The following is a 21,789-nucleotide window of genomic DNA, read 5'->3' as shown; positions in this document are numbered from 1 at the left end:
CATCCTCTGTCATCCCCTTCTCCTCCTGACTTCAATCTTTCCCAGCATCAGGGTCTTTCAAATGAGTGAGTTCTTTGCATCAGGTGGCCAAAGTATTGGAGTTTCAGCTTCAGCATCAGTCCTTCCAATGAATATTCAAGACTGATTTCCTTTAGGATGGACTGGTTGGATCTCCTTGCAGTCCAAGGGACTCTCAACAGTCTTCTCCAACACCACAGTCGAAAAGCACCAATTCTTTGTCATTCAGCTTTCTTTATGGTCCAACTTTCACATCCATACATGACTACTGGAAAAACCATAGTTTGACTATACGGACCTTTGTTGACAAAGTCACGTCTCTGCTTTTTAATATGCTGTCTAGATTGGCAATAACTTTTCTTCCAAGAAGCAGGCGTCTTTTAATTTCATGGCTGCAGTCACCATCTGCAGTGACTTTGGAGCCCAAAATCTGTAATTAGGCCACAAGTTAAGTCTCAAAAGATTTTGAGACACATCATACAAAGCATCTTCTCTCACCACAAGATAAAATCAGAAATCACTAACATAAAGAAAACTGGAAAGTATACAAAACTGTGTATACTAAACAACACACTTTTAAATAACAAATGGATCAAAGAAGAAGTCAGAGAGGAAATTAGAAAATATTTAGAGATGATTGAAGATGAAAGCAACACACCAAAACTTCTGGGACACAGTGAAAGTGGTGCCGATGGGAATTATAACTATAAATACTTACATTAAAAAACAAGAACATACAGAAGGCCAACAGGCAATGAAAGATGCTCAACATCACTAATCAGGGCAATGTAAGTCAAAACTACAATGAGCTATTTCCTTGTGCCTGTCAGAATGGCTATTATTATCCAAAATGACAACAATTGTCAATGAGGATGGAGAGAAAAGGGAATCTTGCTCACTGTTGGGAATGTCAATTGGTGCAGCCACTATGGAAAACAGTATGGAGATTCCTCAAAAAAGATGAAAAGTAGAACTACCAAATGATCCAGCAATTCTATTCCTGGGTATTTATCTGAAGAAAACAAAACTCTAGTTAGAATAGATATATACACCTCTAAGTTCATTGCAGCATTACTTACAATGGCCAAGATATGGATACCAGATAAATTCCCATCAATAGATGAATGGATAAAGAAGATGTGTACAATCACACACACACACACACACAGAATGAAATATTATTCAGCCATAAGAAAAGAATGAAATCTTGCCACTCGTGACAACATGACTGGACCTAGAGGGTATTATGCTAAGCACAATAAGTCAGAGAAAGATAATACTGTATGATTTCTCATATATGTAGAACCTAAACAACAAAACAAATGTGATACAGATAGAACAAAACAAAACAGATACAGAGATTAAACAGGTGGTTTCCACAGGGCAGAGAGGTAGGAGGAGAAAAGAAATAGATGAAGGAGATTAAGAGGTACAAACTTCCAGTTCCAAAATAAATAAGTCTTGAACATGAAATGTGCAGTGTGGGGAATACAATCAGTAACTATACAATATCTTTGTATAGTGGCCTATTGTAGCTAGACTTACTGTGATGAACATTTTGAGATATATAGAAATATCAAATCTCTATGTTGTGTAACAGGAACTAACATAGTGTTGTAGGTTGTTTATACTTCAAAAACAAACAAGTTCATGGAAAAAGAGATCATATTTATGATTACCAGAAGTAGGGGGAAGTGAGAGGGAGAATTAGATAAAGGGAGTCAAAAGGTACAAATTTCCAGTTATAAGATAAATAAATATTAGGGATGTGATGTACAGCATGATAAATAGAGTCAACATAGCTGTATGTTATATATGAAAGTTGTTAAGACAGTAAATCTGCTGTGCTGTATGTCAATTACACCTCAATAGAACTGAAGAAAAGAAAACAAAAAAAGATCTCAAATCAATAACCTACTTTACAACTTAAGGAACTTAAGCTAAAAGAAAAAACTAAACCCAAAGCTAGTAGGAGGAAGGAAATGGTAAACATTAGAGCAGAGATAAGTGAAATCGAGAAGAGAAAAACAATAGAAAAAAATCAATGAAACCAAAAGTTGGTTCTTTGAAAAGATCAACAAAATTGACAGACCTTTAACTAGACTAAGAAGAAAAGAGAGAAGATTCAAATTACTAAAGTCAGAAATGAAAATGGAAACAGTACCTGATTCTATGGAAATAAAAAGGACTATAGGAGAGTGCTATGACAGTTCTATGCTAACAAATTGGATCAGCTAAATAAAACGCACAAACTGCTAAAAACACAAAACCTACGAAGACTAAACCATGAATAGAGTATCTGAATAGATCTATAACTAGTAAGGAGATTGAATCAGTAATCAAAACTTTATTAACCACATGGTGCTGAGAAGCTTTTGAAAAAAAAAAGACAATAAAAACAAAAAACTCCCAACAAAGAAAAGTCCTGGACTCGATGACTTCACTGGTAAACTCTACTGAACATTTAAATAAATAAGGCTAATTCTTCTCAAACTTTTCCAAAAGCCTAAAGAAGACGGAGCACTTTCCAACTCATTTTACAAGGACATTACCCTGACATCAAAGCCAGACAAAAACACTACAAGAAAACCACAGTCTGATAAAGGTCCATTTGTCAAGGCTATGGTTTTTCCAGTGGTCATGTGTGGATATGAGAGTTGGACTATAAAGAAAGCTGAGCTCCAAAGAATTGATGCTTTTGAACTGTGGTGTTGGAGAAGACTCTTGAGAGTCCCTTGGACTGCAAGGAAATCCAACCAGTCCGTCCCAAGGGAGTTCAGTCCTAGGTGTTCATTGGAAGGACTGATGTTGAAGCTGAAACCCCAATATTTTGACCACCTGATGTGTAGGGCTGACTCATTTGAAAAGACCCTGATGCTGGGAAAGATTGAGGGCAGGAGGAGAAGGGGATGACAGAGGATGAGATGGCTGGATGGCATCACCAACTCAGTGGACATGAGTTTGGGTAAACTCCAGGAGTTGGTGATGGACAGGGAGGCCTGGCATGCTGAGGTTCACTGGGTCGCAAAGAGTCAGACACGACTGAGTGACCGAAATGAACTGAACTGAACTGAACTGAATACCCCTTATAAACCTTGATGCAAAAATCACAAAATACTAACAGACAGAATTCAGTAGCATACCAAAAAGATGTACCATGACACACCGTGACAAACTGAGATTTATTCCTGGATTGCAAAGATGGTTCAACACACAAAAAGTGATCAGTGTAATATACCCCATCAACAAAATGAAGGGGAAAAAAACACATGCACATCTCAATGTAGAAAAAACATTGACAAAATTCGACACCCTTTCAAGATAAAAACGTTCAGCAATAAGCAATAAAAGGAAACTACCTCAACATGATAATAAAAAGAGTCTTCTTAATTATATCCCCTCCCACTCACATAGAAATGAGTTTAAATTCTCTGCGCATAGACCATCTGGGGAGGAGGGTGTTTGTGTGTGGCAGGGCAGCCCAGAAGACTGCTGCCTGGGGATGGGAGGAAAAATGAAAAAGGGCGAGAAAGAGCCCAAGTTGAAGATTCCTAGTGTTCTCAAAGCAAAGCAATGGTGGGGCTTTGAGTGCTTCCCACAGATCACCCACCCTCTGCCTACCTTCACCCTCCCCACCACTCCTCTCTTAGGGGAGATCGCCTTGCTGCTGCGTATAGGCTCACAGGGAACCATGCCCACTCAGGCCAGCCCATCCTCTGAGAAACACAGCCCTCAGGTCCAAATACTTCGCTGGCCATTAGCGAGCTAGTCTGCTGTTAGACTTGTCTGTGCCCTTCCAGAGATCCTCACTGACTTCTATCTACATTGATCACTTCATGGATTGGGGGGACCGGACCTGAGGCCTAGAGAAGAGAAGGGACCTGAGGCCACTAGCAGAAGAGCGTCGTTTGTCTTGTCCCCGCCCACCGGCATTTTCCTGTGGAGTTCCAGCTAGCAAGTGGCAAGTCCCCTGTGATTCCTGGCACCGCTTACTCCTGTAGGCTGGAGGCCAGCCAGAAGGCTGTGAGAGGCCGGGTGGGGTCAGGCATTTGATTCTGCCTCCTCGTGGTGGGATCTGCCTGTCCTACTCAGTCTGTCTGCATGCCAACGTCCCGCCCTGGCCGTGGGTAGCATGACCTCCACTCTGATGCCCATCACTTGAAGCCTTGCTCCCCTCCATCCTGGCATGCTGCTCTGGACGGCCAGCACCTCCATAGGCCTCCCAAGGAGCAGACTTCACAGCTCTACTGTCTGAAACCGTAGGGAGCCGGCACAGGAAGCTGGGAGCAGGATAATATGCCGCCTGGATGCCTGAGGAGTGTGGCACCATGGGAAGTGCATGTACATGGCTCTGTGGGTCCACGGCTGTCCCTACAGGGAGCATGTGGGTTGGGTGAGTGAGTGTGCGCGCTGCCACGCCAGAAAGATCTGTAAGGCTCCAAGACTGCCAGCAGCCCTAGTCAGAGTGTGGCAGGGGAGGCGGGTGGGGGCTGCAATTCCTCTTCCCGGGGCATGCCCTCCAGCGCCTACCGGGACATGCCAGGTAAGCCCCTGGCCTGCGGGATGCGGGCCCCTGGGGAACGGGCAGTGGCCCAGGGCTTTGCTCTACTCGCAGCTATGTATAGTGCTGGCAGAGGGTGTTCCTTGGGAACTCTGGGTTTGAGTCAGGGAGAGCATCTGTCCTGTAATTTTCCAGGGGAGAGATGAGAACATGAATTTGGAGTAAGTAGTGCTGAGACGCTGGAGCAGCGCCTGTGCCTTCCTGTTCCTCCTCCTGAAATCTGTCCTCCCTCCTCCAGGTGGCTTCCTGTTTGAAGGGCTCTCTGATGATGAGAACGACTTTCACCCGGTAAGTGACCAGGCTGCCTGCCATTTGGGGGAGATGGTGCTGGGGAGGCGCCCTCCCCGGGACCTGGCAGCCCAGCAGGGGGTGGTCAGAGGCCCTGTGGGGGCCCAGGAAAATTGCTGTGACCCTGGCAGCCTGAGGAGTCTCCCCAAGAACTGTTCCTGGAGCAGGGGTGGGGTTCTTCTGAGAACCACTCAGGGCTACCGCCCTGATCTGGGCACCTCCCTTGTCCAGAGTGCCAGGTCCACGCCCTCAAGCAGCACCCCCAGCTCCCGCCCAGCTTCCCTGGGGTACAGTGGGGCTGCCGGGCCCCGGCCCATCACCCAGAGCGAGCTGGCCACTGCCCTGGCCCTGGCCAGCACTCCGGAGAGCAGCTCTCACACGCCAACTCCTGGTACCCAGGTATGGGGAGAGGGGGTGGGAAGGTTCAGGCCGGGCCCCCAGGGAGAAGAGCCCAGTGGTAGAGTGGGTTTACGTTTGCTGATCCTTGTGCTCCATCTGCTTTGATCTGAGCTCTACCTAGAGCCCCAGTGGGTTTCCCACTGCAGCTCAGGCGACCTCCCCTCACCTGCCTTTAGGCTTAGAAGTCTGGGGCTCATCCCAGGCCTGACTGACTCTTCTCAGCAGTTGGAAGAACCTCATGTTGCATAATGGTCCCTTACTTACTCCTGAAAGTGGCCAGGCACACATCACAGGCTTAAGCATTCCTGATAGTCACTCCAGCCGGCAAGGCCATCTCTCCTCTCCCAGTGTGGGTCCTAGGCTCAGTCAGGGCTCACATTCCATCTCCCTGGAGCAAAAGAGTACAGAACCCTCCCTGCGCACATAGAGGGCTTTCAGGCAGCTCTGTGTGGCTGTCTCATGCTGGCCCCTGCTGGGAGGCAGCGGTGAGGCAGGGTGATGGGACCGCAGTGGGTGTGTGCTGGGAGACTGGGCTGGCTCTGAGGGAGGCGCTGACCTTGGTCTGTCTCTAGGGCCACTCCTCAGGGACCTCCCCAATGTCCTCCAGCGTCCAGTCAGGGACGCCCATCACCAACGATCTCTTCAGCCAAGCCCTGCAGCATGCCCTGCAGGCCTCGGGGCAGCCCAGCCTTCAGGTCAGTCTTCCCCCTTCTGATGTTCTTTGGTACTTTGGATACTGAGCTTTTCTCTGCTTTCCCGAGGCCCTTCCCACTTGGCCTGCTTTGGTGCAGGAACAGCTGGGGCATGGCAGAGTGACAGGAGAGGGTGCTCCCAGCAAGGGCGGCTGTCCCTGCAGCTTCCACTCCTTCACCCAGTGCCCATGGCCTGGCTCCACTGACCGCCTGGTTTGGGAACTTGTGGCAGTTTCAATGGAGGAGTCACTCATCTAAGAAATGGAGTATTTCCTGCCATATCAGTACGCAACATTGTCACAGTCATCAGTAACTTCAACCCTCCCATGTGAGCTCCTGAGCCCTAAGGGCACTCTGGAAGGAGAATACCTGAGATCTCGGCAGCTGTCAGATGGCAGCCACTCCCTATGGTGAGTCCCAAGGGAATTCAGGATGTGAAAAACATAGAGTGCTGGCCCAGAATAGCTCAGATACAAATGAAAGGAAAGATTTCCGTGAGCCCAAACTCTTGCATCTTCCCATAAATAGAAAGGTGCTAAATTTCTTAACTTGGGTTATCTGGTTTTCTTTAATTAACAATAAGCTTCTGATGTTCAGACTGCCTGCCATTTGTCTCCAAACTTCTCTATACTCTGGGTCCTCTCCTTCCTCGGAGTAGTTGTCTCGGGGTCCCTTGAAATACTGTCTCCAGGGCCTGAAATCCTAAAAATTTCCACCAAATTAAACATAGCTGTCAACTTTTAGTTTGTGGATATATATATTTTTTAAGTCAACACATCCATCCTATGAGTGTTGACTGAGGCTTGAGCAGCTGGGGTAGAGGCCAGCCAGTCCTTATTCCTCCATGGAGGGGCGCCAAGCAGTCACTGAACTGAAGGAGCAACAGGGTGAGAAGCCCAACCCAGGCTTCAGGGTGAGGGCCTAGGTCAAGCAAAACTTTTCTGAGGAAGAGGTGTTTGACTGGCTGTCAAAGAATTAATTAGAGGTTAGCCAGGCAGGGAAGCAGGTGTTTGGTTGAGGGAGTGTGATATCTAGGCTGAAGCAGCCAAACTTAGAAATGGCCTGTGTAAGTCTACCTGTGACCTTCCACCCACAAGATTAGTTCTGAAATCTTGGTGCCTACCACGCTCTGGATATCATTCCCGGGGTTAATAATGAGGCTTGGTTTAATGTCTCATCCTATTATTAAATTCTCAGCCAATTTTATCACCTTCAGAAAAGTAATTCTTATTTTCTTATCAGAATCCCTATTTTTATCATTATCAGAATCTCTGTTTTTAAAGTGACCTCTGGTAAAAGTGACTTAGGCCATGAGTTTTAGCTATACTGCCCTAATGTGGCTTTGATTCCACTCACTTTCAAATTGAGTGAAGAGTCACTTTCCACCCCAGAATTCCATGTGCTAAGTCACTTCAGTCGTGTCTGACTCTTTGCGACCCTATGGACTGTAGCCCGCCAGGCTCCTCTGTCCAGAATTCCATACTTGGGTGGAATTTGCTTTGTACATTACTTCACAATAGCCAAAAGGTAGAAGCAACCCATGCGTCCATCAACAGATGAATGAATAAACAAAATTTGGTATATACATACAATGGAATATCATTCAGCCTTAAAAAGAGAGGAAATTCCAACACATGCTACAACATGGATGAGCCTTGAGGACATTATACTAAGTGAAATAAGCCAGCCATGAAAGGACTACATGAGCCCACTGATAGGGGGCAGCTGGAGTAGTCCCGTTCATAGAGGCAGAAAGTAAAGTGCTGATTTCCAGGAGCTGGGGAGCAGGGAGAATGGAGGGTTGTTGTTTAATAGGTACAGAATTTCAGCTTGGGAAGATAAAAAAAGTTCCAGAGACAGGTGGTGGTCGCGGTTGTATGGTAGTTTGAGTGTACCTAATGCCACTGAACTGTACACTTAAATGGGTAAAATGGTAAATGTGATGTCACGTATATTTTACTGCAGGTTCTAAAAATATATAAAAGACACCCCACCACCAGCAAAACAAAAGGGAACGCATCAAAATTTGGATGATGCCACCCATCTCTGTGCTGGAACTCCTCCAACCCTTCGATTGACAGGAGCCTGTTCTATGAATGGAGTTTATGAGTTCACTAAAACAGCTATAAAATGTAAAAATGTGTCTTGCTACATATGCAGGTCTCATTCTTCTCCTAGAGCCTGAAATAAAAATGGACAAAGAGGAAATTACTACCTTTATGACTGAGCACGTATTTCGCAAATGCTGAAGTGCCGTTTTATGCAAGGCACTATGCCAGGAGCTGGAAGATGTGAAAATGAAGCATATAGAAAAGTTCATAGTCTGGAAGGGAAAATGTCCGTGCATAAACTTTTTCCGTGAATAATTTTAATGTCAGATAAAATATAAACTGTGCCCCATTCTGTGCCCTTAAAGGACCCTGTATTTCTTTCAGTTATTGTATGTTTAACTGCATTGTCATTAACTTTGTTTTCTTTCTCCTACTAATTGGTAGACTTGTGTTGATGGCCCAATTCATCATCCTCCCTGGAAACAGGCCCTTTACCATATGACTTTGCAGGACCTGCCCATCGTGAGTGGAGTGACCTGCCTACGCCTTGATTCCAGTTTCCACCATGTGACTTGCTTTGGACAATGGAATGTTCACAGATATGGTGAAAGCAGAGGCTTGAAGTGGACTTGAACACTGCCCTTTGGCCACACAGCCATTCCAGATGAACAGGCCTGGGCTAGCCTGCTCAAGGCCACGTAGCAGAGCTGACTCTTCTAAACTGCCTTAGCAGAGGCCAGCTGTCGATCAGACGACCTATAGATATGTCACTGAGTCCAGCCAAGGAAAGTGTACAAAGTATCATTGTATAACCAGATGAATTGTTTGCAGAGTGTACACATCTGTGTAATCACTACCCAGAGCAAAAAGGAGCATGTTAGCAGCACTTAGAAGCAGCTCACAAATCCCTTCCCAGTCTTTACCCACCTCCTCCTCCAAAGGTAACCATTACCTTGACATCTAACCATAAATTAGCTTTTGCCTGTTCTTGATCTTCTTCTAAATGGAATCATACTATATATAATCTTTTGGGTCTGGCTTCTTAGTCGGACACGACTGAAGTGACTTAGCAGCAGCAGCAGCAATGAAAGTCTTCCTGGTTGTTGTGAATGCAATGGGACTTTCTTGATTTTCTTTGCTTTATAGTATGACGTGATGAGAAATTGAATATTTCTTGCCATATCAGTAAACAGGAATGTCACAGTCATCAGTGATTGCAGCCCTCCAAAGTGAGCCAGTGAGCCCTGGGGGAACTCAGGAAGGAGAATACCTGCCGTCTAGCAGTCATCATCATCATCAGCAGCAGCAGAAGTCATTAGATTGTAGCCACTTCTTATAATAAGCCCTGAGGAAAGGACACTCAGGATGTGAAAACAGGACGCTGGTCCCAGATGACTGAGGTGCATGTGAGAGGGGTAATCTCAGTGAGCCCAGACTCTTACATCTTCCCATGTGTGTGTTTGTGTGTGTGTGTATGCGCACACTCAATCACTCAGTTGTGTCCGACTCTTTGTGACCATCTAGACTGTAGCCCACCAGGCTTCTCTGTGGATTTTCCAGGCAAGAATACTGGAGTGGGTTGCCATTTCCTACTCTAGGGGATCTTCCCAACCCAGGGATCGAATCCTCATCTCCTGCATTGCAAGCAGATTCTTTACCACTGAGGCACCGCTGCTGCTGCTGCTAAGTCACTTCAGTCGTGTCCAACTCTGTGCAACCCCATAGTTGGCAGCCCACCAGGCTCCCCCGTCCCTGGGATTCGCCAGGAAAGAACACTGGAGTGGGTTGCCATTTCCTTCTCCAATGCATGAAAGTGAAAAGTGAAAGAGAAGTCGCTCAGTCGTGTCCAACTATTAGTGACCCCATGGACTGCAGCCTACCAGGCTCCTCTGTCCATGGGATTCTCCAGGCACCAGGTATGCCCCAAAGGCACTAAATCCCTTAACTTGGGTTATCTGGTTTTCTTTAATTAACAATAATCTTTTGATGTTCAGACTACCTGCCCTTTGTTGCAAAACTTCTCTATAACATGGGTCCTCCCTCTACCTGCTCGGAGCACTTGACTCAGGGTCACTTGAGATGCTGTCTTCCGGGCTTGAAGTCCTAAAAATTTCTACGGGATAAACATTGCTCTCAACTTTTAGGTTATGAATATTTTTTAAGTCAACAATGGTTTGGATATAACACAATGTCTTTATAAATTCTACCATCAGTGATATTGTTAAGTCCCTACGTCAATGCACACTTGTATTATTTCCCAGGTAGACCTATTAGGAATAGTGCTGCAATGAGTATTTTTACCTATGTCTTTTGGTGACCATATGTATGCATTTCTGTTCCACACATAGTTAGGAGTAGAACTGTCAAGGTATAGGATAAATGTGTGTTCCACTTAATACATATTGCCTAACAGACTTCCCAAGTTGTTGTTCAGTCACTATGTCATGTCTGACTCTTTGCAACCCCATGGGCTGCAGCACACCAGGCTTCCCTGTCCTTCACCATCTCCCTAAGTTTGCTCAAACTTATGTCCATTGAGTTGGTGATGTCATCCAGCCATCTCATCCTCTGTTGGCCCTTTCTCTTCCCTCCCTCAGTCTTTCCCAGCATCAGGGTCTTTTCCAGTGAGTCAGCTTCTTGCCTCAGGTAGCCAAAGTATTGGAGCTTCAGCTTCAGGATCAGTCCTTTCAATGAATGTTCAGGGTTGATTTCCTTTAGGATTGACTGGTTTGATCTTCTTGCTGTTCAAGGGACTCTCAAGAGTCTTCTCCATCAGCACACACAATTCAAAAGCATCAGTTTTTTGGCACTTACCCTTTTTGGGGCTTCCCTGATAGCTCAGTTGGTAAAGAGTCTACCTGCAATGTGGGAGACCTGGGTTTGATCCCTGAGTTGGGAAGATCCCCTGGAGAAGGGAATGGCTACCCACTCCAGTATTTTGGCCTGGAGAAGTCCATGGACTGTATAATCCATGGGGTCACAAAGAGTCGGACATGACTGAGCGACTTTCGCTTACCCTTTTTTAGGGTCCAACCCTAACATCTGTATATGACTACTAGAAAAACCATAGCTTTGACTATGTGGACCTTTGTCAGCAAGGTGATGTCTCTACTTTTGAATACATTGCCTGGATTTGTCATAGCTTTTCTTCCCAGGAGCAAATGTCTTTTAATTTTGTGGCTGCAGCCACCATCCACAGTGATTTAAGAGCCCAAGAAAATAAAATCTGTCATAGTTTCCACTTTTTTCCCTTCTATTTGCCGTGAAGTTAAATAAGCAGGGTGACAACATACACCCTTGACATACTCCTTTCCCAGTTTTCAACCAGTCCATTGTTCCATGTCCAATTCTAACTGTTGCTTCTTGACCCGCATACAGGTTTCTCAGGAGACAGGTAAGGTGCTCTGGTATTCCTATCTGTTTAAGAATTTTCCACAGTTTGTTGTGATACACACAGTTAAAGGTTTTATCATAATCAATGAAGCAGAAATAGATGTTTTTCTGGAATTCTCTTGCTTTTTCTATGGTCCAGGAAATGCTGGCAATTTGTCTCTGGTTCCTCTGCCTTTTCCAAATCCAGCTTGTACATTTGGAAGTTCTCGGTTCACATACTGCTGAAGCCTAGCTGGAAGGATTTTGAGCATTACCTTGTTAGCATGAGAAATGAGCACAGTAGTACGGTAGTTTGAAAATTCTTTGACCTTGCACTTTTTGGGGATTGGAATGAAAACTGACCTCTTCCAGTCCTTTGGCCACTGCTGTGTTTTCCAAATTTGCTGATATATTGAGTGTAGTGGGAATCCCTGGTGGCTCAGTATTAAAGAATCCATCTGCAATACAGGAAACTTATAGGAGATGAAGGTTCGATTCCTGGGTCAGGAATATCTCCTGAAGAAGGAAACAGCAACCCCCTTCAGTATTCTTGACTGGGAAATCCCATGGACAGAGGAGCCTGTGGGCTACAGTCTATGGGGCCTCAGAATTGGACACAACTGAGAGACTCAGCAATGACAGCACTTTAACAGCACCATCTTTTAGGATTTTAAATTGCTCAGCTGGAATTCCATCATCTCCACTAGCTTTGTTCATAGTAATGCTTCCCAAGGCCCACTTGGCTTCACACTTCCAGAAGAAATGTATGTGTTCTACTTTCTTCACATCCTTGCCAACACTGGGTGTGGTCAAGTCTTTCTCATTTTAGCCTTTCTAATGGGTATGTAGCAATATCTCATTTTGATTGGTGGCTCAGAGGTTAAAGCGTCTGCCTCCAGTGCGAGAGACCCTGGTTCGATTCCTGGGTCGGGAAGATCCCCTGGAGAAGGAAATGGCAACCCACTCCAGTATTCTTGCCTGGAGAATCCCATGGACGGAGAAGCCTACTAGCTTACAGTCCACGGGGTCGCAAAGAGTCGGACACGACTGAGCGACTTCACCTTCACCTATGATTTATGCGCAGGAGTATATCTTCAGTTTGAATTTCGTGTGAAATATCTGTTCATGTAAGATTCAAGTTTGTACTTCAGACTCTTCTACTGTAGAATTAAAAGGGTAGCCATGCAGGTAATGAGTCTTCACTGAAAGAGGTCCTAAAGATGAAAAAGAACTTCGCATCAGCTCAAACCCAACCTTATCAACATCAGGAACAATGCAGTGGGATTCTAGCATAAGACATTTAACTCTAGAAAACCTCAGATCAGTGCCCAGGAAGTAGACAGTGGGTTGGACACATGACGATGTGGGGATCTTCAAGGAAAAGCCACTGGCTGGTTGCTAGTAGACTCACAATGAGTCATCTGGTATCGTAGAAACACCAGGACTTCAGGGTCTGGTTCTCAGCCACACAGGCTCAGAAAAGAGCTTTGGCTGACACAGTGAGTCACAGATTAATGCGAAAATCAGAATGGTGATGTACTAACTCACACCGTGAACCAGAATTGCCAAGCCTTCCACCCCCTATAAGAAAACAGCTTGGGAAATCAAGTATAATCAGAAGGCTGTATAAGCTGGAAGCAGAGAACCAAAATGGGAGGGGGGGTGCCAAGAAAAGCAGGAGTGTGCTTCCAAGACCCTCAAGGTAAAAATGCATGTGGTATTGGAACTGGACAGGATACGACTTCGGACTAGACCTCCCTGTCCCCAGCCAGTGCTCAGAAGAACACTGACCATGTCCCTTTAGAGACTCTCCTTTTTTCAGTCTTTCCTGTGCTGATTAATTCCCTTTCTGATTGACTCCTTCTTGTCTGGATACTCTGAGGACATTCATTGGTCTCTTCGTATCGTCCATTTCCCCAGCTCCTTCTCCAGAGGTCCCTGGCCCCTTTTCAATAGACCATACTTTCCATGGAGAACCTGATCCTTGGAGCTCCTGGAATGGTTCCATCCTAGACCTAGCTTTAAGCTCACCACCTGGGCCAAACCAATCAGTGCGTCCCATCCTCTGAGCTCAGCAATGGACTGAGCCCGTCAGCTGCAAATGCTGGGATCCTGATACTCTGTATTATCCACTGGGCATGAATGAAAAAGCTTGTAACCTTGCAAGTTGTCTGAGGACCACAAGGGGAGTCAGCCTCAGGTTATTTTGATATGGAGGAAGGCAGGGTGGAGAGCAGAGAGCAACTGGATTCCTTGTGATTTCTTAAGCCACTGAATCAAGCGAGTGCAGCCTCTGGACTTTTCAGATCCTTGAGCCAAGATATCCCTTTTCTTGTGTTAAACAGTTCATATTGGTCCGGCAGACCTAATTACTGTCCAGTATCTAGTATCCTCTTCTTCTTTACTAATAGAACCCTCTTTTTAGTCATAGCTTAAAAATATTTATCTCCCTTACTCCCCTGGCAGGCTACAGTCCATGGGATCACAAAGAGTCGGACACAACTGAGCGACTAACACACGCATGCTTAAAATAGATAACTAACGATGGAGACTGGCTGTTAATACAGATGAAGCTTTGCTCACTTGCCCACTTTGCCCACTGCTCACCTTCTGCTATGCAGCCTGATTCCTGGACAGGTACCAGCACCTGGCCCCAGGGGATGGGGACCACTGATCTAGGGCTTATAAGGACATCCTTTGTAAAGGTAAGAGTCCTTGTGCTCCCACAATCCCAATGCCAAGGAAGCCTCTTTGAATTTTACAGGCAGCATAACTTGTGTGTTATGCTCTGACCTGAAATGTTGATGGATTTGAAGAAACTGCTTAGGTGCGTTGCGTTGCTACCCTGTCATTGATCCAAGTGGGGCCTTCAGGAAAATAATAGCAGCCAATAGGACACTCACTCTAAAGAGGCAAGTCAGGGGCGGCACCCAACTTTTCAACAAAACCTATTCAAATATGACTCTTTTTTCTTTGAGAAGCAGTCCCTAGATAATTCATCTAGCAGAGATTGAGTGTTTGAGACCTGAGGTGACCAAGGGATTGAAGAAGTCATCTTGAAAATCCCAACAGCATTCCATACCAAGAGTGTCATGTATAAAACCTGCCTCATGCTGGCCCTGAAGTGGGAGCAATTTGCCCCATGGCACTGCTAACTACTCTTCAACCTGACCTCAGAAGTCATGGGGAATTCCCTAAGGCCATTTGGCAGAGAAATGCAAACTTTAAGTCCCTTTTACTCATAGATTTCATCAATATTCTCAGGGGGCGGTGCTGGAGAGCATGATGGATCTTCACCATTCCTATCAGAACTCAAAGGCACCATCTCAATGAAGTCTTCTTGTCTTAATCTTTCTGCTCAAGAACCACCAACATCTCCTTTCCTTCACATCACATAATTTTGCTCTAATCATACAACTTCACAGTTAAAAAAAAATCTTGCTTATATATTTTTCTTTGTTTTGGTCTGTTTCTTTTGTTTAGAATATAAAATATCAAAATACAGGCAATTTATTTGTCTCAGCACACAGAAAAGTACATTCTGAACTCTTAATGTTCTACCAAAACATAATGCAAGCCATATAATTTTAAGCATTCTACTAGATAGAGTAAAAAAGTGAAAAGCAAAACAAAAGAGATGAAAATGATTTTTCAATTCTATTTTGCCTAATATATTTCAATATTATCACTTAGCATCCAAACAATACTTTATGTAAATAGGATGGGATGTGTGTTATACTCATAGCATATCTTCATGAGAACTGCCTCAGTCAGTTCATTCGCTCAGTTGTTTCTGACTCTTTGCAACCCCATGGACTGCAGCACGCCAGGCTTCCCTGTCCATCACCAACTCCCAGATCTTACTCAAACTCATGTCCATTGAGTCGGTGATACTATCCAACCATCTCATCCTTTCTTGTCCCCTTCTCCCCCCGACTTCAATCTTTCCCAGCATCAGGGTGTTCTCCAATGAGTTGGTTCTTTGAAGCAGGTGGCCAAAGTATTGGAGTTTCAGCTTCAGCATCAGTCCTTCCAATGAATATTCAGGACTGATTTCCTTTAGGATGGACTTAATGGACATTCTTGCAGTCCAAGGGACTCTCAAGTCTTCCCCAACACCACAATTCAAAAGCATCAATTCTTCAGCGCTCAGCTTTCTTTATAATCCAACTCTCACATCCATACCTGATTATTGGAAAAACCATAGCTTTGACTAGATGGACCTTTGTTGGCAAAATAACATCTCTGCTTTTTAATATGCTGTCTAGGTTGGTCATAGCTTTTCTTCCAAGGAGCAAGAATCTTTTAATTTCATGGCTTCAGTCACCATCTGCAGTGATTTTGGAGCCCCCAAAACTAAAGTCTCACTGTTTCCATTGTTTCCCCATCTATTTTCCATGAAATGATTATTATTGTATTATTATTTCTGTAATTATTGAAGCAGTCTTTACTCATCATTATTTCCTCTGCTAGCTCTATGTAAGATACAATGCTGTAAGTAGGTTCTTGTTGTTTATCTAATTTATATATAATAGTACGCATATGTCAATTCCAAAATCCTAATTTATCTCTGCTGCCCACCTCTCTCAACTATTCCCTTAATTAACAATAAGTTTTTTTTTATGTTTGTGAGTTTATTTATGCTTTATAAATAAATTCTTTTGTATCATATTTTAGATTCCACATATAAATGATATCATGATATTTTTGTTTCTCTATCTGACTTACTTTACTTAATATGATAGTATCTATGTCCATTTGGGAGAAGGCAATGGCACCCCACTCCTACTCTTGCCTGGAAAATCCCATGGACGGAGGAGCCTGGTGGGCTGTAGTCCGTGGGGTCGCTAAGAGTCGGACATGACTGAATGACTTCACTTTCACTTTCCGCTTTCATGCATTGGAGAAGGAAATGGCAACCCACTCCAGTGTTCTTGCCTGGAGAATCCCAGGGACGGGGGAGCCTGGTGGGCTGCCGTCTATGGGGTCGCACAGAGTCAGACACGACTGAAGTGACTTAGCAGCAGCAGCAAGTCCATCTGTGTTGCTGCAAATATCATTATTTCATTATTTTTTATGATTGAGTAATATTCCAATATATATTTTATTTATCCACTCATCTGTTGATGGACACTTACATTGTTTCCCTGCCTTGGCTATTAAAGTAGTGGTATAATGAAATTTGGGGTACATGTATCTTTTTGAATTAGAGTTTTCTCTGGATATTGCCCAGGATTGAGAGTGCAGGATCATATGGCAACTCTATTTTTTGTTTATAAGGACCCTCCATTCTGTTCTTCATAGTGACTGTACCAATTTATATTCCTATCAACAGTGTAGGAATTTATATATAATAGGAAGGTTACTTTTCTTCCATACTCTCTCCTTTATTTTTTATTTGTAGACACTTTAATGCAGCCATTTTGACTGGTATGAGGTGATACTTCATTATAGTTTTGATTTGCATTTCTCTAATAATTAGCAATGTTGAGCATCTTTTTGGAGAAGGTGATGGCACCCCATTCCAGTGGGCTGCAGTCCATAGGGTCCTGAAGAGTCGGACACGACTGAGCGACTTCACCTTCACTTTTCACTTTCAACTGAGTAGAGCTCCCTGTGCTCTTCAGTAGGTTCGCATTGCTACTGCTGCTAAGTTGCTTCACTCGTGTCTGACTCTGTGCGACCCCATAGTCGGCAGCCCACCAGGCTCCCCCATCCCTGGGATTCTCCAGGCAAAACACTGGAGTGGGTTGCCATTGCCTCCTCCAATGCATGAAAGTGAAAAGTGAAAGTAAAGTCGCTCAGTCGTGTCCAGCTCTTAGCGACCCCATGGACTACAGCCCACCAAGCTCCTCTGTCCATGGGATTTTCCAGGCAAGAGTACTGGAGTGGGGTGCCACTGCCTTCTCCGACTCAATGCTCTATGGTGACCTAAATGAGAAGAAAATCCATACATACGTATATACGTATAACTGTTTCACTTTACAGAAGAAACTAACACATTGTAAAGCAACTATCCTCCAATAAATTTTTTTTAAAAAATGTAAATGTCCATCAACAGAAGAATGGCTAAAGAAGATGTGGTACATATATACAATGGAATATTACTCAGGACTAAAAAGGAGCGAAATAGTGCCATTTCCAGAGTGGTGGCTAGATCTAGTGACTGTCATACAGAATGAAGTCAGAAAGAGAAAAATCAACATTGTATAATATCACTTATATGTTGAAGCTAGAAAAATGATACAAAAGAACTTAGTTACAAAGCATAAATGTAAAGAACAACTTTATGGATATCAAGGGGGAAGAGGGTGATGGGATAAATTTGGAGACTGAGATTGACTTATACACACTGCTGCTGCTGCTAAGTCACTTCAGTCGTGTCCAACTCTGTGCGACCGCATAGACGGCAGCCCACCAGGGCTCCCCCGTCCCTGGGACTCTCCAGGCAAGAACACTGGAGTGGGAGTATGTATAAAATAGATGGCTAACGAGAACCTACTCTATAGCACAGGGAACTCTCCTCAATGATCTGCGGTGACCTACATGGGAAGGAAATCTGAAAAAGAGGGGGTATACGCATACGTATAATTGATTCACTTTGCTGTATAGCAGAAGCTAACACAACATTAAAAAGCAACTATACTCCAATAAAAATTAACTAAAAAAAAAAAAAAAAGAATCACCACTCAACAGAAAAAGCAGGGGATGGGGGGTGTCTGCAAAGTATTCTCTTCTAGAGCCCTCTGTTTCCAATTGTCTCGCGTCAATGAGCATTAATTTGAAGGCCAGAAGAATAAGCAGAACACAGAGGCCAACAGCTAATAGAGGAAGATGTTTAGGTCCATGGACTGTGACCTTACAGGAGCTTCAGCTGTGGTTACTCACACAAAGGATTGAAGAAGAGGTAAATAGACCGGAAGGCTACAACATTTTTGAGGGAATCATATCACCAAAAATGAAAATTTAAGGATCTGACCAGCAAAACTTAATCATTTTTCAACCCAAGGTCCCTGGACACACACGACAGAAAGGGCATCCTCCCCCAAATTTACTTCAAATATGGCTCAAGAGGGTGATGCATAAGAAGTCATTCTAAAGAAGATGGAGGGACTTCCCTGGTGGTCCAGTGGCTAAGACTCGGCACTCCCAGCGCAGGGGGCCAGGGTTCAATCCGTGGTCAGGGAACTAGATTCCACATACCGCAGCTAAGAGTTTGCATGCTGCAACTAGGGGTCCTGTGTGCCATAGCAGAGACCAAAGGTCTTGAGTGCTGCCACTAAGATCCACTGCAGCCAAATAAATACATACTTTTTAAAAAACAAGATGCCTATTTTTTAAAAAGATGAAACATGGACTATGAAGCACAATCAATAAAGTTCTTCCCAGGGAATAGGTTGTCTGAGTAAGGAAATTACTATCAAACGAGGCTTTTCCTGTCTAGCAGAATTGGGTATTTGCCATAGATCTAATAGTCTCAATAGCTTTGATAAGTTCCCCATTCTTCCCATTCCTTCTCCATTGTTATATATGGATATGTTGGGGGAAGATAACTTGGCTTTTAGTTCATGGGTTACTGGACGTGGTATGAGGATTCACACCAGGGCTAAGTGGAGAAACTGCCAATGAACTAGAGATTCTGGCTGTTGAGATGGATGCAGTGTCTGAATGAGACCTCAGAACTTTCTTCATTAGGGAGAGTCGGACACGACTGAGCGACTGAACTGAACTGATGTTCTCTATATGGGAGGATAGATAGCCAGAAGGGTGGGCTGCGGGAGTTACTGCTTTCTCTCTATCCAACAAGCATTTTCCATGTCTTCCTTACCATCAGAACTCTGAATTTGTTTAGAAAAGCCATATGCCAGCTAAAAATGACAGCAGAGTTTTCCAGCCATTGAGACTTAAGCAAACTCTGCCAAAGATATCTGGAAAAGCTTTGCTTTCTGGTTATAAGTATCACCACTTCTCCCTTTTTTACTTATCTTTCCTTTTCTTGCCTGGAACTAAATGGGAAGTTGAATCTTCAGGAAATAGTGAAGACTATCAGAAATGGTGAATATTTGAATAAATATCAAAGATTACTTCTCCCTCTTGATTTCTTTAAATTGCATGTGGCTATTTAAAAATAATGTTGAGGGGACATTTAAAGAAATAAAATAAAAATAATGTGGGAATTTCTCTTTCTATGTTCTGGAACTTCTTAAGTAGCTTTGAAGATTTGATGTGTTCTCTTATGAATTCTTCTGGCCCCTGTGAATTCTTGAAGAGTAATTATTTAGTTTATTTAAATTTTTAATGTTTATTAGGGTAAATTTTGGCAAATAATATTTCCCTAGGAAGTTGTCTATTTATGCTACATTTTCAAATGTGTTTGTTCTAGACTTATGAAAAGTAGCTTCCTGAGATTTTTAGGTATTTAAACCTCTGCTGGGGCAGCCTTAGTTCTCAGAGCGCATGTTATGAGCCTCTTCCCCTGGATTGATTCTTGTTTTTTTTTCCAGCACGGCCCCCAAACACCAGTCTCCGCTTCCATCCGACATAAAGAAACCAAAAAAACCAAAACTGACTCCTGCCTCCAGGCCAGACAAAACGTCTCCTCCGAACTTGCTGCAGGAAGAGAAAGAACGGCAAGAAGCAACTGAGCATATTGACGGGGTACAAGATGAAACAGACAGACTTAGTGAACAAGCCAGCGAGGAGATTTTGAAAGTTGAACAGAAATAGAACAAATTCCGCCAATAATTTTTTCAGAAGAAGTTGGAATTGATTGCCAAAATCCCAAATTTGGGGGTAACAACATTTGTTAACCATCCGCAAGCGTCTGCACTGCTTGGGAAGGATGAAGAGGCGCTGCCTTATTTGACAAGCGTTGAAGTGACGGAATTTGAAGATATTAAATCAGGTTACAGAATAGATTTTTATCTTGATGAAAATAGAAAATTATTTTCACTTACTTTGAAAATAAAGTTGTCTCCAAACACTTACATCTACAGGAGAGTGGCGATCTATCTTCAAAGTCCACTGAAGTCAAATGGAAATCCAGAAAGGATTTCACTAAGTGATCAAGTCAAATGCAGAAGAAAGCCAGCCGGAAGAGACAGCATGGGGAACCAGAGAGCTTCTTCACCTGGTTTATTGATCATTCTGATGCGGGTGCAGATGGGCTAGGAGAGGTCATCAAAGATGATATTTGGCCAAGTCCGTTACGGTGGTGCTTGTTTCCTGCCATGGATGATGAGGCAGGGGAAGGAGATGATGATGGTGGTGACAGTGAAGAGGAAGAAGGACTGGAAGATATTGATGAAGGAGATTAGGGTGAAAGTGAAAAAGATGAGGCGGAGGAAGATGAAGGAGACGAGGACTAACGGAACATGGATGGGCTCCAGCCATCCTTGTTAAATCTTCTCCAGTCCCTGGGAGCAAGTTGAAGTCTTTTTTTCCTCCTCCTGTGCTCATTCACTCTGTTTTCAAGGTCTCTTTTCTCTCTTATACCAAGGTTCACAGCTTATTTGGGAATATCTTGAGCAGAATTCAATGGGAAAGGAATTTCTACCCCTTTCTATTCCAAATTCATTTTTATCCCTTACTGTCACAACAAAGGCTATAGAATCAACACCACCATGCTCTGTGGGAAAAAAGAAAAACCTTCTGCTCTCCTGGCTCTGCTGGAAGCTGGAGGGTCCTAGGCCTCTGTGTGATAGTGCATAGAATGGTGCCTTTCCCCCTCCTTTCTCCGTATATTGTGTTCAGAGACTACGTTGTGTCTCTACGTGAATATGGACAGTTAGCATTTACCAATATATGTCTGTCTACTTTCTCTTTTTAAAAAAGAAAAAAAAGCTTTTTAAAAATGGGGTTATAGAAGGTCAGCAAAAGGTGGGTTTGAGATGTTTGGGTGGGTTAAGTGAGTATTTTGACAACATGGCTACTCCTTTGGCATGTTAAATTGTGATGTTTAATGGATGTACTTTCAGTTTAAGATGACACTTTTGAAACAAAAAAGTGAAAGTGAAAGTCACTCAGTTGAGTCCAACTCTTTGAGACTATACAGTCAAAGGAATTCTCCAGGCCAGAATACTGGAGTGGGTAACCTTTCCCTTCTCCAGGGGATCTTCCCAACTCAAGGATCAAACCCAGGTCTCCGGAATTGCAGGTAGATTCTTTACCAGCTGAGCTACCAGGGAAACTCCCCTTTTAAAACAAAATTCTCTCCTAATAACTTGAGCCCTGCCTCTAGATGGGAGAATCAGCAGGACCTGTAGGAAATTATGTGCAATTGACATTCCCTGTTGTAATTTTGTTCCTGCATATTTTTAAATGTTTCTTTTTGCTTCACTGAAAAATAAAAATGATGCTCAGTTTTAAATGTTAAAAGTGTACAAGTTGCTTTGTTACAATAAAACTA

At 43.7% G+C, this 21,789-nt stretch overlaps 1 pseudogene; it reads left to right on the top strand.

The window, feature by feature from the left end:
• Positions 1-4,530: 4,530 nt before the first annotated feature.
• LOC138094984 (protein SET-like) lies at positions 4,531-20,749 on the top strand (annotated as a pseudogene).
• Positions 20,750-21,789: the final 1,040 nt, after the last annotated feature.

Source organism: Capricornis sumatraensis, chromosome 19 (assembly GCF_032405125.1).
Source record: "Capricornis sumatraensis isolate serow.1 chromosome 19, serow.2, whole genome shotgun sequence".
Taxonomy (NCBI): Eukaryota; Metazoa; Chordata; class Mammalia; order Artiodactyla; family Bovidae; genus Capricornis; species Capricornis sumatraensis.
The sequence above is the reverse complement of the archived record's forward strand: the minus strand, read 5'-3'. Positions and strand labels throughout refer to the sequence as shown.